This window comes from Phaenicophaeus curvirostris, chromosome 6 (assembly GCF_032191515.1).
Source record: "Phaenicophaeus curvirostris isolate KB17595 chromosome 6, BPBGC_Pcur_1.0, whole genome shotgun sequence".
Taxonomy (NCBI): Eukaryota; Metazoa; Chordata; class Aves; order Cuculiformes; family Cuculidae; genus Phaenicophaeus; species Phaenicophaeus curvirostris.
The window spans coordinates 53103313-53118622 of record NC_091397.1 but is presented as its reverse complement, the minus strand read 5'-3'; positions in this window follow the sequence as shown (position 1 = coordinate 53118622).

Sequence of the window (15310 nt, the reverse complement as noted above, 5' to 3'; positions counted from 1 at the left end):
TTTGGGGCCTAATGGCAGACGTGTAACAGTCTGTCTCAGGCTGTCTCCAATATTACATAATTAGTATTGCATTTTCCTCCATTCTTTCTTCCATTTCCACAGCATCATGAAGCGCTTTGCTGTAACATACTTTCCTGTTGCTTACTGCCCAGCTACTGGCCCGTAGTGAGGCAAGAAGAGAAGTGAGTGCAAACATCAGCAGTGTCCTGTAATTTAAAAAAAATGAGATTGTATTTGATTTCACTTTCTAGAGCAGTGGCGGTAAACCATTACTGCCAACTGATGGAGTCATGGCATTTTCTAATTGAGGGACAAGACGTAGGAGAATTAGGTTCTCAGTTTTGTGCTATTGTCTCTGACTCTTGTTTAAGGTTGTATGTCATTACTATGATGCTATCATGGCATATATTCTTTTGTGTTTGGCAGAGGAAAGTGCTTGTGGCTCCACTAATTTACTTCAAAGCTGGTGTGGGTGTCCAGAGTGCTCTATAATCTTAAAACAACCAGTGTTGCCTTGTTGGAGCTGTCACTATAGCAGGTGATGGAAAACAGAAAAGAAAAAAAGTATGTGTTTTGGAGGATGTGGAGGGATTCAAATCAGTTTAGAAAGATAAATAAAGACAATGTTTCTTTAACAGGATAATCCATATGAGACTTTCCTACCAAGTACAAAAGGATCTACATCAGCTACCTCTGGGGCAAGTCTAGAAAATATTGCAAATGGTTTAGGCAGTCATTAAATATGACCTTTGTTCTTGGCAGCAGTACAAGGAAAGCAAGAAATAATTAAGCAAGTGACTGTTGAAAGCACTACCGACTGATTTCAACACTGAGTTTGTTTTCTCCTGTGAGATGTTTTTGCCTCTCGTTGTTTCATTTTCCCATGTTGAAAGTAAGACACAAATGCCATTTTAGCGTCTACAAATCTAGTTATGGTAATTAGCATTATACATTTAGAATTGGCATCAATTATATTCATACATACTGCAGGATCCAGCATTGCTGCTTATGTTTTTATGTTTCTGGGTTATGAATTTTTTAGTAATTCTCTGGACTCTGCTAAGTAAGGTACAGTGTATTGCCGAGCTCTAGAAAAAAGGCAGCACAGGGCCAAGCGCTCTTTGAAGGCAAAAGATGTGAATAAGAAGAGCTATGCAGTGCTTTGCCCCTTCATCTAACTAAGCAGAACCACAACAGTCTAGCTCTCAAAGAACAGCATTGGACATATGCCCTGACTACTGACAGGTGCTAAAAAGGCTTTCCAAAATGCCTAAGTTACCAGACTCCTCTTGATTCTCATGAAATTAGGCAGCTCAGCACTTGGAAAATCCTACTAGGGTTCAGATTCTTTAAGATGTTTAAGCAGTTGTAAAAAAAATCATATTCTTTTCACATAAGAACACAGTAGATTACAGGCTAGTTCACCTTGAATTTCTTTTTTCTCATCTCAGTTTTTAGGAATGAGAGAGAATGTTTCTTGACATTACAAGAATTATAAATGTGAACAGGTTTTGAATCTTCAAGTCTATTACAGCAGACCCTCACTGGGCTATTGCATTCAGAAGATGATGGCACTATCTACCCCGATAAAAGAAGACAGAAAGCAAAAATTTGCAGATATTAGGAGTTCCACGAACTGAATAATAAAATAGCAACAAATTATTTCTGTATAAATAGTAAAAACTGGACAGAGGGTGGTAGATCCTGCTAGAAAGTAAACCAAAAATAGAAGTCTCTTGTGTATAATCATTTCTATTCCATTGTTTACCTGTCCCAGTTCCATTCTAATAATTGCAATCAAACTGATTAACATGCACCATTTACAATTAAAATGCATCCCAAGTTGAATAGAAATCAACAATGTCATAAAGCTGTGAAAAGTCAAGCGTTACTGAGTGCTACGAACACAGGCTCAAAAGAATGTAGATCTGGTGGAGAAAGCTGAGGTGAGAGCAACAAATATTGTTTATGGTTATGTTATGTTATGTTATGTTATGTTATGTTATGTTATGTTATGTTATGTTATGTTATGTTATGTTATGTTATGTTATGTTATGTCATCAGACACTGTTTTTTACAAGCATGGGTTAAAAGAACTGGAGTTACATTGTCAAGCAAGGAGAAGTACTAGGGGGGGATGTGATACTTCCTTAAATATGTAAATTGGTAAAGAAGTGCAACAAACTACTGTTTATTGCAATATTCCCTGAGGAGAGGGCAAGACCTCAAGTGCGTCAAATGCAGCAGGGAAGAATTATGTTAGATACTAGGAAACAAAATATTTAACTGTAAGGGCTAGTTGAAGACAGAGGTAGAAGGCTTGTTTACCACCAGAGAGTGGCCAAAAGTAACACCTTCCAGATGTGAGAAAGGTGTGACTGGTTCAGCCACAAGGCAAAAGGATGGACTTGATGAGCTCTTGGACTGCCTTCCAACCCTAATTGCTGTTATTCTGAGATTCATCAGGCTGGAAAGCCTTTCTGTAATTTTTTTGACCAGCAGTATTAGTTCCCATATCAAAGCCATTTTATTTACGGTATTCACGGGATACAGAAGCACTAGTGGGCAGAAGTTCTCTGAGAATTGGAGCACTGCATCCATTATTTTATTATCATATGTTTCTGAGTTATAACACAGTGCTGTGCTCTAATTTAAGAAATCTGTGAATTATCAAGAGCCATGTTAGTAGAAAGCATCTGTTTTATTTCAGTGTTATGAAGGTTAGAGGCTAGATGCTCAGCAGTAGCTTCATTTCCGTGGCGTAAAGGGTCACTGAGAGACTAGCTTGTGCCAAAAAAAATGCTAGAGTTTATTATTTTTTCTTAAGATAACGTTAAGATAACCATTTTTATAAATCTTTAAATAATGAGCTTTCTTCCATTATTTCACAATGTGTACCCTTAAATGACATGCCATTATGCTAACCACATTGTAAAATTAAACTGATTAGAAACAAGTTAAATAACTGTTGTAGTTTAATAGTCCATGTGAGTAAAATACAAATGCTAAGTCAAATAAATGTAATAGTCATAAATAGGTCTAATACTGACATTGCATCATAATGAAGTTAAATTTTAGAAACACAGATGATGACTTGCTTAAAAAAAACAGTTTAACCTTGACAGTGAATACAACTTCCAAGCCAGCCAGGGGAGACAGGAGTATGAAGTTATATTCCCAGATATCTATGTTATTTTGGAAGACGGTATCTTATGTACAAGAGAATGTTTCCCCAGCATCAAAGCATGAATATAAACCAGTGACATGCGAAAGGGATAACATACATGTTCATGATCTGGGTCTTTCTTTGGTCTATCAGCTATAGGAAAACAAGAACCTGAGACGAAATCTACTCCTGGAAAGGGCTGCTCTAGATGTTGCTGATATTCCCCTGGACTCCAAGAGTAAGCTACTTCACATGGACTGTCATCCTTGTATATTCTCCTTGGAGAGAAGTCCTCTGCCACTCTTACAGGTGTTCGGTTTCCTGTGCCTCCACCTTCTTGTATATATGCCAGTTTAAATAGGGACATAATTGAAAATAAAGATCTCTCATCTAACTTTCTACAGAACACTTTAAATGCCACATCCCACCCTGGTATTTATTAGCAGAGACAACAGCTACCAACATAGTTTCCCAGCCTCCTCCCAGCTCCTGGGAGAGGCCACCTGGGCAGTTCTTTGCTGTTACTATATGCACTGCTGGTAGAGAACAGGCACTGATGGTGCTGAAACACCGATGCAGAAAGAGCCCTTCTCAATGTTCCCTGAAACTTTCCAGCCCTATACCCATATCCTCATGCCCAAGAGCGCCTTCCTGGGTTGTCCTTCCCAAGAGGTCTGGCCCACCACTTCCATTCTGTCCCTCTGTATTTGGATACCATCTGCCCCTCCCATCCCTCCTACCTACCTGGGGTCTAGAGTAATTAATTACATCCTGCCTTCAAGTTTTGATTCTGTGCCTCGGTAGTGGTGTTTTCTGCAAACGGTTGGTATTTGTAGATGGATTTTCCCTCAGCATGTTGAAAAAGCTCCTAGCCTTGTGGAAGCCACCAGCTCGGAACATAAGAACATCTGATGAAATGCACTATGAAGTCCATTAAACTCCAATTGTGGTTTGTCCTCTGTCATTAATAAGGTTGTTACTGCACCTCATCTTTATCATTACACTCTCCTCTTGAAAGACCTGTCTGGAAGCATTTAATGCTTTTTCAGCTCATCTCTGAGATTTTTTTTGCCTTATTCACTCACCAGCTATTCAATTCTGTTACACATTGTAGGGCAAGAGTAAGGTCCCCGTCACAATTTCCCATAGAACGACCATAAGAATCAAAGTTAAATGGGGAAGTGCATTCACTTATCGCTATTTAAGGGAACACACAGGGTTTATTGTGTTACTAATCAGCATTTTCTGATTCTTGGGTTAATGACAAGTCCATCAGATCCTATTGCTCACCAGAAGCTATGATGAGGAACAAAATCTAGATGAGGCCATTTCTGTTATTCTATAGTGTGTAAAGTTAATGTCCTGCACTTTGAAATAACTCTCATTACATTTCTATAGAACTTCAATAATCTTCTCCTAGCTGCAAAACATATTCACTTGGAAAAATTACTAATTATGTTCTTGTAGCTTAAAGCAGAATCATACACTTTTCAGAAAACAAGCCCACCAAATCATCATCAAAGCTATGATAATGAATAAGGAAGGATAATTCAAGCTACACATTTTGTTTCTTGCTACCCTGGCATCCTTCCTTCTGCTCTTTTCTGTTCAGCTTAAGTGATTTGACTTCCTAAGCCAATTCTTTAGCTAAACTAGTGCTCTGACTTTAGGTTTATCATGTGGCCTACCAGACATTTTCTTTGTGTGATTCTGCAGTGTGGTTTCCATCCAGTCATTACTGTGTTGGGGGTCAGAAAAGGAACATTTAGACTTTCTTTTTCTGATTCATTGTGTGTATGTTTGCAAGGAATTTAGTTCCAAGAAAGCTCTAAACGATAAAATGCATGGCCTCGCAATATGCTGCAAAGTGCTCATTATTTGGTATCTTAATACACTCTGACTGCTTTTGCAAACAGATGCTCCAAATACTGTTCTTAATTAAATATCAAGAGTTGGATTCAAGCATTGGTCTGTGCCAGCAGAGGATAGCACAAATCTTGGCACCGGGCTCCAATCCAACAAAAGGATGGTTGTGAATGCCTGAAACGCTTGCAGGCTCCCCTCTCTTGTGGGCACACTTGCCAGACATCAGGATATGATGCAAATGTGGATTTTGGGGTGTTTCTTAGGTGTCAGGGTGGTAGTGCAGTCCAGATGGCTGCTTGACAGCATGACTTCTGTACACTTTGGACAGGTTTCTCTTCAATCAGGCTGAAGAGAGCTGCTTAGTCATATCGTCAACAGCCACCACTACAAATCCTTTGAAACTTTTAGTGAAGATGTAGGAGGAACAAAAGGAGTTGAATTCACTGAAGGAAGAACTATGCACTGAGCTTTCACTTAAACAATGCCTCTCTTGTCCTTATCATATGATGGGACTTTTTCTGTTCAATAATGGATGTGCAACAGCTTTTTGATAATAATAGAGAAGGTAAAAGATTTATTTTGGGGTGGGGAGTGGCTCTTAACACCCACAGTTCTGGTCTTCAGTCTTGACAAGGAGAGGAGATTAAACACTTGGAAGAGAGGCAAAGAAAAGCAAAGTGCAGGTAGCAAAAAGATCTTTTCTTTGAGCTGATGAGTGCTGAACCACATCAACATCGCACAGTGTAATCTTTCTCAAGAAGACCAAGCAGCTTTGGAGAGCATCATGACCGCACAGCCTTACTAATCTGAGGCCAGAGATTTCAAAGATTTCCAAACAGCCCCACACTGTTAGCATTTACCTTCAGTGTCAGGGCTGAAGAAAGCAAGGACACAACACAGTCAGATCACTCATTGCGTAATATATACTGATGCAGCTGAAGCAAAGATTTTTTTTTTTTTGGCTCATTTCTTCTTATGGGTTCGCAGCTCTGATGGAAAAAAGATCTCAGATAGCAAGACTAAGCTCCTGAAGCAAGAAGTACATACAAAATTAGAAAAGAAAAGGAGGAGGAAATGAAAATAAAAATGTAGGAAGAGGTAGAAATGTGATTTTGTCAGCTTTGTTGCTTCTTTGTTTCCTTCTCTAGCTCACTGGTCAAGTTATTTTTTTGGCTTAACTGTGTACCCTGATCTCAAAGTCATGGATAGCCTGGGGCTGAGGGGCTAATAGATCTAGAAAGCTTTCCAGGCTGCCTGTTTTCCCAGCCTCTGTGTCAGACTGTTAACCTCCCCAAAGGTCTGTTACCTACTTTCCAACACAGAAATCTTAGTGAATTGATTACTATCCAATGGTGTTGGGTTTTTTGCTTAAAAGGCACAGCATTACCACACCTTTGTGTAGCGTGAAGTAGGGTTTGATTTATGTTTAACTTTGCTGTCTTTTATGCACAACTTCATAAAGCAAAATGATTCAAAGCTTTTTTTTTGATTTATAGGTCTGTGTACCCTCACACAAAGCTGAGGCACCTCAGCCTACCCTTTTCCTTTCTTTAGCATGTATAGACACAATTTCTAGGGCAGAGAGGCCTGGGTGGCGCCTCTTCTCCCTTCACCCCTGCATCCTAGAGGAAAACAGCTCTAGGAGAAGTCAGCCTGGGACTCCAGCTGGTGAGAGCAGCCAAGGCAAGGCTTTCTGGATGCTCAGAGGGCATTTTACTTTTGTATCACTGTTTTTCTGCTGTGTGCTGGCTGGCTCTACTGCTGCCTCTTTCATGATTGCATCACCTCTGTGTCATTCATTTGTCAGTCTGTTCTTTCCCTTCTTTCATCTTTTCTTGTCAGTCTTGTCCTCATTTCACAATTTTTATTCTGTTTATCTGATTTCCTCCTAATTCAACCTATCACAAAAGGGAGAGGAAGAACACCTGTGGAGCAAACATCCTATTTTTTCCCATCATTGCAGTGAACTTCATTGCTCTGTGTATTCAGCAGTCTTTGGAGCTAACTCACTGCCCATCAATAACTCCTGAAGAGCAAAGCATAACCATGGTTAAGCAGTGCGGGTCATCCATGCTTGGGAGCATTTTGGCTGCTAAGATACAAATGCACATGTAGACCTGACAGATCCTATAGGGGAAACAGCTACAAGGGAGGCTGAGGGCAGTGCTGTCAGTGTGTGAGGCTGCTGCTGGTAGCCTTGGATCCCTAGGCTTGAAAGGGCCTCTGGAGTCCAGCAGCCAATGCCACGTATTTCATAGAATCATAGAATCATAGAATCATAGAATAACCAGGTTGGAAGAGACTCACTGGATCATCGAGTCCAACCATTCCTATCAAACACTAAACCATGCCCCTTAGCACCTCGTCCACCCGTGCCTTAAACACCTCCAGGGAAGGTGACTCAACCATCTCCCTGGGCAGCCTGTGCCAGTGCCCAATGACCCTTTCTGTGAAGAATTTTTTCCTAATGTCCAGCCTAAATCTCCCCTGGTGGAGCTTGAGGCCATTCCCTCTTGTCCTGTCCCCTGTCACTTGGGAGAAGAGGCCAGCACCCTCCTCTCTACAACCTCCTTTCAGGTAGTTATAGAGAGCAATGAGGTCTCCCCTCAGCCTCCTCTTCTCCAGGCTAAACAACCCCAGTGCAGATGCTGAGGAAAGCAATTTGAAGAGGGTAAAAATGTATGAGCACACAAATTTGTAAAAACTCCAGCATATGATTATGCAAAATACAAGGTATGGCTGGGTTTCTGTGTTTTCTCATTAAGTTGACATTCATATATTACAAGCAACCAACCAGAGATAAATCTGTCATCGCACAATCAATTTGTCATACTTTCTTCCTATTTTGGTTTGGTGTGTATGTCTACCTGCAAAAAAAGGAAAATCAGGTGAGAAAAAGGGAGCATATAAAAAAAATGTATCTAAACAGACTGTATTCCTTCTAACAACATTTCCCTTTTACAAAAAAAGATAATTTATGTTGAAATGTAGCTTATTACTACCACAGGCAGGTAAGAAATTACATTCCTGCCAAGCATTACAAGACCATTCCTGTCAACAAACTCTTTTATGTGTCCAACTTCATGGTGTCCTATCAGCAATAAATTGCATTCCTAGTGGTCAATAAAGCGTTTTCAACACGCCAGAATCAGGACTAGTTTTCACAAGTCCACTCAGTAGACAATCAAAGCCAAGATACTCAATGCATGCTGCTTTGAGCACTCAACTATATAATGCTGAGTTTTAAAGTTGTGATAGGATGTTGTATGCACCTCCACAAAGATAAAGCTGTTGCTTTGTGTTAGTTATTTCTGACTGTACTTTTCCTCTTTCCACCCAAATTAGTTTGCATGTCTGGCAGAGTGCAACCAACTGCCTTTTTCTTTGAGTATAAACATGGTCTTAAACATTTCTTTCTGTTCAGAAATGAAGAAAAATATTTATTTTATCAAGTTGGAGTTACAAGACCAAACAACATGACTGGCAGAAAGTTTTATAGAAAGTTCTGAAATTTTTGGCGTAGAAGAGCTAAAGCAATCATAGAATCAGGAATGACCTAGGAACTTAGGAAGGTTTCAGCCCTTTTGATTCATCCTTGCAGTGCACATCCAGAAATGCTGAAACCTTGATAATCAGACTCCTTTTCATCTGCAAAAACATATTACTCAAGTAGCAGGGGCAGTATTGACATGGTATTGCAGCGTTATGCAGTATCATGATTATCTGCAATTCTTTTTGGGTAAGAAAAGTAAAATTTGATTATTCTAGTGTGCCCCCTTCCCCAAATATGTATGGTGCCATTCATTTGGTTTTCACAGTGCAACACACAGAAGTCCAAATCCCAGTGAGGTAGTTTCAGGAATTTATCGCTTATGGCAGCAGCTATGGTATATTGTGGCAATTAGCAGTTTGCAGGAATAGAATCTCTTTCCTTCAGAGCACCGTGGTCATGACAATGCATCAACTATACGAGGACAATGCACACTTTTATAGGCACAATTAAAAGGACCGAATGAGTTTGCTGAACGTAGTCTCTGTATGGGGTAATGCTTAACAATGCAATAATTGTATATTGAATGGAGCATGCAAGTTATCTCGTGTGACCTGATTAGTCAGAAAAAGTGTTTCCACTCTTTGGAATGAGATTGTTATCAGTGCAGTAAAGCAAGCAAGACTATACTTGATGTGAACTATGTACTGCTAACGTTGTGGAGTCTTTGAACTTGTATATAAAACATTTGAGAGACTAACTCTAAGAAACTGAAACGGAGGTAGAGGAAACAGCTTCACAAACTGATTACGACAGCAGTGAAGGTTTGAGATAACAAACTAGTTCGGGGAGAGCTATTAGCAAAACTGCTTCTCTAAGAAACAAGAAGTGTTGATTTTATCTGTAGCTTAAAGCAGGCCAGTTTCAGTCTCATTACTTCGTCTCCTCTCTAAACCAATTTCTGTGAGGTACACAGCATGTTCTTCTATCAGGAATTTTATAGATTCAAACATGCTTGATCATATGACAATGTTTACCACTTGGGCATGCTCTTCTGCCAACCTCTGATCTCAGCTCATGCTTTACTTCAATTCATCTCACACTTCTCCTCCAACCTGGGCTGTGGTTCTTCTAGTTTCCCCATTCTCTAATATTTAGAGAAATGGTTATTTCTGGGAAAACTTGAATCTTTCAAGGATCATTCCTTCCTCTTGTGGAGGGAACTGGATGATAGCAAGAACAGCAGAGCATTCATTCAGATTCTTCACACTTGCTTCTTCACTTCTGCCTTTATCTTCATTTAAGGATCTTCTGCAGTGTCTCCAAGGCACCTCGGATTAAGTATCTTTCCCGAAGGTGATGCCTATTATTTTGATGTAGTGTCTCTCTTTCTCAAGTGTGAACACTTTCATATCACAGAGGTCTCTGAGTACAGGGTTTGGCTGCCCTGTCCCCTTCCTTCTGTCTCAGTCACTCCTGATTCATGGGGCTCAAGTACCAATGCCTCGCAAAGACTTTATCTAACATTAGCCATTTTTTAGGTTCACATCTTTTCAGCTGGTTTTCTATCCAGCCTTTCCTTCTGCCTCCTCCAATTATCTTTGGGATTGTTACCTCAAGCCACAGTAATGCAAGTACACATGTGCTGGGTGCAGTCTGCATCACTCTAACCAAGATCTTTGTATCCTTGATGTGAGGCAGTGGTCGCATCAGTGAATGATTCTAGGCCACTTTACTTTGCTGCCATTTTATCCCTTGGTATCTTTTCACCTGGAAATCCCTAACATGGTAACATGGTCACTATTATTTTATCTGCAGCCAGACCTTTACCACCACACATTCTCTGCTGTATTTCCTCCAGTGATTTCAATAATGTCACTTACCTACCCCACACATTTTTCTTTGGGGAAGGCCAACTGAAATAGCATTGTCTGGAGCTCTTTCTTGCAAGCAATAGTGTGTTATTTGAGTATATTGTCCTGTTATAGTTCAGTGACTCAGTAAACCAACAGTTCAACAGTTTCAATAAAGCAAAGCCAGGTGCAGCATCACAAGTTCACTTTATGCAGGATCCCTTTTCTTCAGAAAAAGGATCCCTTTTCTTCTCTCACCCTTTCAGGCTAGTGGGTACCAAGATTTTGCTTTGTGTTCATTTCCTTTTCCCACCCTTGTGTACCAAAGACATAATATTCATTAAAAGTCAACCTAAATGCCTCCTTTTGACATCTGGTTGCTGGCAGCTGATCATCCACTACTGGCCTCTTGAACCCAAAGTCCCATATGCATGGATATTTTACCAGATTCCTGGTCATACTGCCTAGGGGCAGCACTGGACTCAGGTGGCCACGTTTCAAGGATTCAGGTCTCTAGCGCAGTGCCTTCTGGTCCTGCCACCAATGTAAAGAAACTGGCAAAGGAGGAGTCCTCTTTAAGATAAAACTGATGTAAAAAATTCTTTCACAGATGTACGTCATGAACAAGATTAAATTCTCTGGTCACAGGACAACAGGACGCTAAAGTTTGTTTGCTAGGTTCACAAGGAATTTAATAAATGCAGAAAAAAATGCCATAAAGAGCTAGTCTTTGCAAAGGCAGTGTCTGTGGGTCAACAAGTCCCTGCACTGCACATTGCTGGCACCTATGAGAGTGTTTCAGGGGAGCATTGCTGTATGGTTGCTGTATTATGTTCTTCTCTTGGCTTGCATTATTGCCAGCATTCACTGAGCCAGCTGAATCTCCACCTGACCACCTTATAGTGTTTTATTTTTTCTGTTTTATAAGACTGTACTTACAAGTGTTGAGTTAAATACTTCTAGGAAGTTTTTGGATGTATTGAGAAAGTAAAAATGAAGATTCAAAGGTGTCTCTAACTTAAAAGCTTGAATGACGGAGCTGTTGATTACACATCAATAGCAACAAAACTGAAAAAAATGGAGGAGATTTTGAAAGAAAAGCCCATTCATTTCGGTCATCATAAATTGGAAGTTCACTTAGGGTCATTCACTAGAAGTAGTTTTGCTGGTTTTCAGTTTCTGGTTTCTGATACCGAGATTGAAAATTTTGAGAGTTGCCACTAATTAAAAACCTGAGCTAATACAGAAATAAACCCCAAAAACTGCAAGGGAATTTACGGACTTTGCAGACTCCCCTCATTTGTTTGTATTCCTGAGACAAATTCATACAGAAATATTAGAAACCTGATTACTGAACAAGCAAAGCCGTGGAGCTGAGTGCGTTCTGAGTGCAAATGAACACTTTGTTCATCATTAACCCACTGAAACCCGGTAGTGCTGAGACAATCCCTTTGTTGAGAGGATCAGACAAGGAGGTTTATAAGAGCCTGATCGCCTGGCTTGCACAGATTTGCCGGCTTCATTAACACAATTCTGCTCTTGGGGAGAAGTGAGCCTCCACACTGATGGAAAGAGCCCCACAACTGGTTCCAACGCTACCAAAGTGCCACCAACTCAGACATTTTACCAGAGTATTAGCTAGTATCACAGGCTGCAGTTTTCCCTTTTCACTCCAGTGAATACCTACGAGGGGAAAGCAAATCTATTTCCTGATAGATAATGACTCACATGGGCTGTTTGGCTTCCCTTTGCTATGTCAGTGATAGGGCATTTGGCTGTGTCTTCCAATGTACCTTTTTTATAGAAAATACCTGATATACATATGTGATTTGGCTTTGCTGTCATACAGATGTGTGCAAGAGTAGGCATAGCTAGCTCAGGGGACTCATCACGTGTTGCTAGAGTTAACTAAAAGAAGTAAGCTCGATGAGAATGTGTTCAGGTCCCAAGTTCATGTCTAGGTTTGCCTGAGGCATAGCAGTTCAGGAAGAAAACTGGAAATCAGCATTCTCGGAGTCTAGATCAGAGCAGTGGCTCAGGACAGAGCTCCTAGCAGAAAGCACAACAGCAGTACCTGGCTGGACCCCTCTGCCACACCAGTGGATATCAGCTCTCTTGCCAAGAACACCTCAGTGCTAGGAAGGGAGTGAGCAACAGGTCTGGGGCTGCCCCCCAAGCTGGAGAAGAGGGGACTGCTGATGCTGCTTCCTTTGGTGCTGGCACAAGCCTCTGCTGTCAGTTTGGGGTTCCTTGAATGAAAGGAATTTTAAAGAATTTAGGTCAGTTTGTTTTTCTGCATAGAGGACGCAAGTGCTCCGTGCTCTACCTGGGGGCAATGCAAACAATCCCAATATCCTTCCATGAGATGACTTGTTCTGAACAAACTTGCTTTATCACTTCTGTGTGCTCAAGGCTGTTGTTTTGGTTTTAATTATGTTTATTTCAGCAGCACCTCAAAAACCCTACCACAACCAGGCCACCGTCTTCCTGGCAATACGGAATACGAAGCAGCGTCTTCCCCAAGGAGATGGTGGCTCCAGTGCACCTTGGAGGCTAAGGGAGGATGCAGGGGACCAAAGGTGTGGCACAGCAAGGATCTTGCTCGGTTTAATGTCCAAGCAGGGACTGGAAGTTGAGTTTCCTGGTGCTGTGGCACTTTTGCAGTAACCCCAGTCATTCCATCTGCACTTTTGGTGATTAGTGTGGAATTTGTCCTCACTCCCACGACATGTAGGAAGGGCAGATCTTTGTGGCTGGGCAGGCTGCCCGACTACTGCTTTTTTAATCACATTAAATCAGCCTTACTTGCTTTCAGGATGTCACCTCACACTCATATAAAAGCTAGTCCAGAATAACCCATCAAAGAGAAGGTGCAACTTACAGCCAGGTCTAAATCCATAACCTTCATCAGATAAGCAAGCCCTGATTTACAACCCCTCCAAATCTTGGGCTAGAGTGAATACAACTTAGAAATGACAGCTATATCTTCAGAAGAGTTTAGGATAACTCCGCAGTGGAAATTTCGTTCTCTAACAAATCCAAAGGGAGAGAAGAGGAAATGTGTGGTACCAGCAACAACCATCACTATTGGCATATCTGCCACCCACTTCCGCAAAGTTTGGACCTCAAAAAGGGAGAAGTGAGAGACACTCTGAAAACACTCCTTATATTGTGGTTTTAAAGGAAGTTCTCAAAATACTGATGGTGATGGATGGCAGTGTAAGATGGCCAAGGTTATGTTAGGAAATGAACTGCTTTAAGATGAGGAGCTGCCACGTGAACTGGCAATTACATCTCATTCAGCATGCTGTTATTTATCTATCACCAGAAGCACACATAGTGTTTAGCAGACAAAGAAAAAAATAAAAACCCTGCAGCATGAGTTTGTTAATCATAATTAGGCATAATCAGATTGGAAGATACTTTGTCAATTATTTTTCTCATATTGTGCTGTCTTATATCTGCTGGAAAGTGGTGATTTATTAAAACAGAAAGATTTTGCAGATTTACATAAATGAATTTCCCATCCAACTTTGTTGAAAGAAAATGTCCATAGAAGGAAATGCTTTAGAAATCTTTTAAATTAAAAGATTTGCTTGTCAAGTTAAACCTTTTGCTCTTACATGTAAGCTGGTGTCTGTTAGAAATACACTTCCAGTTTTAACAGAGGGTCAATGAAATGTTCTGGAGTGATCACGTTACCATTCTGATAAGTTCTCTTACTGTAAACTGTACATGTATGTTTTTCACCCTGCTTGGGCGTACAAGGCGTACAACATATTCTATAAACTACTTATTGGTAGACTTTGTTGATAATGTGATGCAGTGAGGTATGAAACCTTATCAAGAACAGGGGTCAGAATGGTATTGGGTGGTGGAGCCCAACTGAAAGAATCACATGGGCTTAGAAACACAGGCAGGTTACAGACCAGAGCAATCCAGGCAGAACAGTAGCATGAGAAACATCACCGAGTTTCTCCTGGAAAGAGACCAAAGAAACCTCAATGGCAGGTGAATTGATGGGACTTAGGGGAAGAGAGGCAGTCGGGGAGCACAGTATGATGCAGAGTGAATTGCTAAGGAAATGGCTGAGCCAGGAAAGGATGTACTATAAGGAAATGTCAACATGAATATTTCATATGTTGACCCTTTTTGTAGTTTCAGCTTCTTAAAAGACGGTGATAGTAATTGACATTAGTGTCTAGGTAGAAAAGGTAATTCTTATCCCAGGAACTTGACATATATTACCCCCCAAAAAGTGGTTCTAGGCTATATTCTGCAAGGTCAAATGCATTGCTACACATAGTCACTGAAGGAGCACCATCAATATCTGCCTGAACCTTAATTTCCCATGGAATATAACCCCGCTTTTTTTTTTTTTTCTAGCTAATATTGCAGTTTCATGTATAAGGGCACTTCTGGACCAGGAAGATATAATAAGACTGAGTAGATGCAGGTTGAAACCAGACAGGTTCAGACTACAAATTAGCTAAGGCAGTTTTGCCTGTCAGTGAAGGTAAGTAAACATTAACATGGGGTGTTGTGGATTTTCCACAACTGGAAAGCTTAACATTACAACTGGTTGGTTTTTTGTAGCACCAAACAGTGCTAATGAATTTTGCGCAGGAATTAAGACAGGGGCATTCTTTGGTCTGTGTTATGCACGAGACCAGACTAGTCCTTTCTGGCCTAAGTTGTTGATTACCTTAAAGCAAACTCTCCTGCCCTCAATAAGAAAAAGATTGTGAATTGAAAGCTAACTGCATATGCCTTAGGTTCCAGCAAAGCCTTTTTATACTAAAAGCTATTTCCCTGGCTATGGTATGTATGTAGGTTTATGTGCAGATCCTAATATAGGCTAGTATAGCTTATTTCCCATCTGTTAAGATCACAGTCCCTGCTGTCCTTACCCGTGAAATTTCTTAAGCAGAGCTG